This window comes from Triticum urartu, chromosome 3A (assembly GCF_056163025.1).
Source record: "Triticum urartu cultivar PI428250 chromosome 3A, HENAU_Tu73, whole genome shotgun sequence".
Lineage (NCBI taxonomy): Eukaryota > Viridiplantae > Streptophyta > Magnoliopsida > Poales > Poaceae > Triticum > Triticum urartu.
In genome coordinates this window covers 522,641,955-522,647,954 of record NC_141875.1, presented here as the reverse complement: position 1 = coordinate 522,647,954, position 6,000 = coordinate 522,641,955, and positions in this window count along the sequence as shown.

Here is a 6,000-nt window from a genome sequence, read left to right as displayed (position 1 = left end):
GAAGGTGCTCATAGGGTGTGCGTGTGTGCATTCATAGGGGTGAGTGTATGCGTGTTTATATGAGCGCTTTGCGTCTGTACTATGTTCAAAAAAAACTGTCCTGTCTTTGAAAAAAATACAGGACATGGAAAAACAGTGCATATGGAGACCGTTTTTATAACTTCTTCTGAATACTTTTCACCAGATTTAGAATGTGAGGATTTGAAAAAAAATACGGGACATGGAAAAACACCGCATATAGAGACCTTTGTATAACTTCTTGTGAATACTTTTCACCAGGTTTAGAATTGTGAGGATTTGACCGTGCAATTCACGCATTGCGATTTGCAGCAGAGAGGAAAAACAAACAAAGAGGATGTCATGTTTTGTGGTCAGTGGTTAATTAAATTCTTTGAGAGGTACTACCACACTGTACTCCACAAGAAGGATGAATGGCAGCAAAGAGGAGAAAATCCATACTGGTAGGTACGTATCTCTCCTCTCGCCGTAGCAGTGTACCGGTCGCTACTTAACACGTCCGCCGCAGCCGCAGATCCCAAAACAAAACCTAGCCAAGAATCACATCGACCCCCCGGCCACGGAAAGCGAAGGCAAAGCCCCCCGACACGGCATGCACCAGTGACCAGCCATCGCTTTCCCCTCCCGTGCACGCGCGGTCGAGCTCCGGCCGATCGTCGGTCCCTCCTCCGCCGTGATCGGGTCCGGTTCGCTTCTCCGGCCTCCCCTCCGTGGCTCCGTGGATATATGGACCGCTGACGCTCGTGTACTCGCAAAAAAAAAAAAAGAGAGAGAGAGAGAAAGAGAGACGCGTGCGTGCCACCAAAACAGGAACAGCCTTTGCTCTGGGTCCTATAAAGGCTACTCCTACGGTGCAACCTACCAGGACTACTAAGATGACTAGCAAAAATTACTAGTGCACTGATCGATACGCACGGTAAAGCGATGGCGCGAGTCCCGAGGGGTAGTGGGTTTCCGCTTCATTGCAGCTGCAGTCGGGGGGATGGGGCCGCAGCCGCAGTCGGTTCTTGCATGATTTGAGCGGGAGCAAATTCGTTTCTCTTGTTTTTGTTTCTTTGACGCCGGTAGAAGCCTGACGTTTTTTTTACACAGTACAGATGCAATGCAGACATTCATATATATATATATTCTACACGCATACACACATCCTTATAAACATACAACCAGACTTTATATTTATGAGCACATTTAAGAGACTGAGCCGATATATCATCTTAAGATTGACGAAGTCACAACAGACGTCTCGTAATTGATGAAAACTTTTTTTGTCACTAAACACACATCAATAGAAATTCTAAAATAAATTTACGAATAATGCCAGCATCGGGACTTGAATCCTGATGGGCTGATATTCACTTCCTTTCTAACCATTCAATCATAGGTTGGTTCACATAATCCTAATGTTCGATTTGTCAGAAACCAGTGCATTCAAGACCACCTTTTCCCCTACATACAAGTTAATTTTTTTGTCGCTATGTACAGGTTATCTATACCTACTTATAAAAAAATAAGTATTTTTAGTCCGTTTTGCTATTTTATACAAAACCCTTAATGTTTCTGACATTAAACCCATGGCAGTACATACTAAATGTTTTTTAAAATACCCATATGTTCTAAATCGTAAGTCCAAATTTAACATGTTATATATGGAATTTGATTAGAAAACTATGTAGAATTTGAATATGATGTTATTTTATCTGTTAATAATTTAAAATATACTATCTAGACCGCAATGTTAATCGCCACACCAACGCTTCCTCGTCTCTGGCCATCAGCCTGTCGCGTCGTTTACCATCCCCGGCGGCGGGATCCCCTTTCCTCCCCCTACCTTTTCTCGGTAGGTGCGGTGCCAACAAAACGAACGAGTAGCCTATCGGCGCGCCACCATCGGCCTGTTAGACGACACGCACCACAACATTTGTTGAGCCGCTCCTCCCCGTAGGCAGTGAGTTCTGGCCAGATCAAGACGAGCCGCAGTGCCGCATCGTCCTCCACCGCCTGAACTGGGGTCGGCCTGTTGGACTATGCGCACCACAAGATCGTTCGTTTTTGTCATTTTTTTTTACTCGCCCGTAACAACACCTCATTCCGAACATGACTTGAATAACTGCATGATCACTTGACCGTTTTTTGTAATCTACATGCAAGCCGTGTTGAAATAGAACACTTGTACAATCTTAATCTATCCTTTTATAGGTTAAGACCATTTTTGTTTGGGTCATAGCTACAAATTCTTAGATTATAGACCATTTTTCTAAATTAAAAGCATGTGGTATTTTTTTCTCTCGTTAACGCACGGGTGTTTTTGCTAGTTGATCTAAAAAAATGTTCATAGGTCCTTCAAGAGCAACTTTGTCCCTATGTACAGGTTAAAAGAAAGTGGGCCAGAAAAGGAGGCCCAGCTTACCCGCACAAAGACCCAACTATGAAAAGATAGCAATTTGCACACAGACTAGAAATCGAAAACAGAAAAATTGCAATCCTTTTTGAAATAAAAAAAATCATGTAGATATGTATTGGAAAAATCATATATATTCCATGGCAACTAAAACAGCCATGTAATTTGCCATGTCTTGGAAATAGCCACAAACTAGCATATTTTTTTTGAAAATTCAAGTGTGCTATACCTAACGCACACAAAAATGACATGGTTGTACAAAAGTTAAATTGCAACAAGTTCAATTTACAATGGATGTTGAAAAACGCTTCATGCCAATTGAGTGTGAACAATTTGCCACGACCCGGGACTTAAAGACTAGTGACTTTTAACATTTGAAACATGACCAAAAAAAATGGCACTAGTGATGGTATCCGGGCCAAGGTACCACGGTGGGTTATTTGCCGTGACAACAAAAATGTAGGTAAGTGAACACAAGCACGTACTCCCTCCTTCCATCTATGTAGGACCTAATGCATTTTTTAAGACCGCTTTTGATTATTGATAAGATTAAAAGTGCATGACATGCATAATGTGAAAATTATATTATTGAAAGCTTCTTTCGCATACGAATTTGAAGGTACTATATATTTCGCATACGTAGTATGCTTTGTGTAAGTTGCATGTCATATATTATTGCTCTAACATTTGGTCAAAGTTAGTCTCGAAAAACGCACTAGACCCTATATAGATGAAAGGAGGGAGTAGCAAAAATAGATTTTCCTAGACGAAAAAACCACCTAGCAAATTTGCAAACGATTTTCAATTTGCCAAGACTTATGAAAAAACAAAAATCGCCGTCAATTTTGCCATTTGATATAAAGAAAGATTACCAATAAGTTGAGTGTCGCGTTCGCTGGCGCGTCGGTTGCAACGAACGCTCAACAAAACATGATGCGGCACTGTTTCTTGCATCATGATCAGTGCAGCTCATCCGACGGTCCAGGAAGCATTTTCATTGGGCATCCTAAAAACCGACGTCAGATTTTTGGCGATTTAGTAATCTTTAGGAGGCCTTGTTGACGTTACCAAGCAGAGTATGGCGAGGTAAAGCATGCACCGAAGAAGAAGACCACTAGACATCGGTAGGCATGATAATCTCGTCCCTTTGTGAAGTGCAATCAACGCAACGTCCAAAAATTTAACCCGCAACGATGTCACGTGTGGGTGCGTGCGTTGCGCGGTGTTTTTCATGGGCGTACGCTAGCGTCCGTCACTCTCGCTAGCGGTGCGCGCAGCCTTCCACAACCCGCAACCAGCAGCTTTCGACGTTTTCGCCGCTCATTGGGCCATCCGCGGTGAAAGTCCATTCCATTGCGTACTGCTACTACTTCCTCGCTGACAGACTAGATTAGTTTTACAAAGTAAACCAAACTGGATTACTTTCCTCGGGAAGAAAGAAAGAGGACATACAGAGCAGAGAGAAAAGTCTAGACCACTAGTGACAAGAAAGGTACCAAACCGCAGTACCACACGCACATGTGCACTGCTAGGACCCAAGCCAGCATTTTGCTGGGCACGTTCGTTGATCTCCTCCTTACTCTTCTCCTTTGTCCTCTCCTGCCGCTATCCTACCCCCCACGGCCTACAGGCAGCATCTTGCTCGTCCCAGAAAGCTTCCAAAGTCGCAACTTCCAAGGCGAGGGAGGGAGCCCTACGCTTCGTGACCCGTTGCATCACACTTAGGGCTCAGGTGTGCACTATGCTCGCTCTTGGACGTTGCTCGTGTCCCGACTCCCGACTCCCGACTCCCGACTCCCGATCGATCGTCGTGAGCAGCGCGTATCCACTGTTTCCCTCTGTGATCCCATCTCATCACTCGTGTCGCCCGCATGTATAGTACAGCACCATGTTGGATGGAGCAGGTGTGTGTGTCACGATCACCCCCTTGGACGCATGTAGCTGAGCAGGTGATCGTGTCTCGGAAACCCAAAGATATGGGTCCATATTGACTTCACCCCGCTAGATTATTATGCCATTTCCAAAATGTGATCACACAAGTATCTTGCCAGATCCGAAAACAGGTCGACCATGCAGGTGAACGTGTCACGATCGATTGGCTTTGCCATGCGTGCCTGCTGCTACTTCTCGGCCCGTCGTGTGGGGGCAAAAATATAGTATCTTTTTATCTCAAACCATGCTTTGCACCAGAACACCTGTGACTTTGCGAGGCAAAGGTGATGCTAACTCGGCAGCAGTACCACTCTCAGTGCGGGCGCTTATTAGGTGAGCGACACACATCCCACGCTAACTAGTTATAGTTGGGCTACAGGTGATTATCAGGCGCAACGTCTTTGTTGCACGAGCTGACAATCTTGACATGGGTTCTCCGCTGCAAAGAGCTACTCCACCCGTGCACAGCCTGATCTCCGACGATCTTGTGTGTGATTCACATTTTTTGACTCGCAAATCCAACCTCCCTCGCGGCCTCCTGTCCCCTTAATAACGAGCTCTGCACTTGATTGGTAATGGGGTCAGGGCGATTGCGCGCCTTCCCTGCCAACACTGATTTCACACCCTATCTGCCGTGCTTAAGCGCTTTCCCTTCCAAAAATCCAACGCTTGCCTCCATTAGCTGCTGTCCTGCGATCCTGTCCTGCTGCCGTATTTGGATTCTCTATACTAACTTGGTACTGCCGCCTCCTCTTTATCCTGCCGGTTTGCCTAGCTTCAAATGGGTGGCGGTACACGTCAATGCAACCCCAGTACTATTCCTAGCAGCTAGCAAAAGCATTTCAAGAGTAAATAAAATGGATCAAAAGGCTAGTAGTACCACTACTTCGTCCGATTTTCCGTTAATTAACCGGGCAATTCTTTTCTTCTTAATTAATCGACGCCTCCGTTTCGAAAAACTACCTTGCAGATAAACATTGGTACAGTAGGAAACATTCTTCAGAGCCGCATACTCTAATCTGAATCTGGCTGCTTCAAAAGGCGAGGAGTACGAACTGCTCGCTGCAAAAGCGAGTAAAGTAGGCGTGGCTGGACCCTGAAGCATGTGCAGCTTAATGTTACACAGACAGACGGTGTAAACTAAGTCAAAGCCTGATTGCTTCAAAACTCTTTTTTTTTTGCCTCAAAAGCGCCGTGAGCATCGCCCTGTCTGTGTCTGAAATCACTCGCTCGTCCGTCCGTCCGGAATTCGTCACGTCAAAACCCCCACCAACGCGCTGGCGCTGGTACGAGCTCTATTGCTCACCAGATGCGTGTCCGTGATGCGCGGTGCTGTTTCTCCGTCGGCAGTTTCTCCCAAGCGGCCAAACAGTCACGGAGGAAGCCATCTCCGTGCCACCGTACCACAAGCAAGGAGCAGCAAGCAGCGAGTGATCACCGACGGTCAGATCGCCGGACGAGCGGTGGCTCATCAGTCCCACCCGGGACACGCTCGCAGGCCTCCTTTTCGTGCAAGTTGCCACACGGTGTGGGGGCAGTGGCACGGCCGCGGCTCCACCCTCGCCAAGCTGGTCCTTTCGCCCTCGGCTCGGCGCCATGGCGCTTCGAACACAGTACACCGCAGATGTTCACGTACACACATACACATTCAT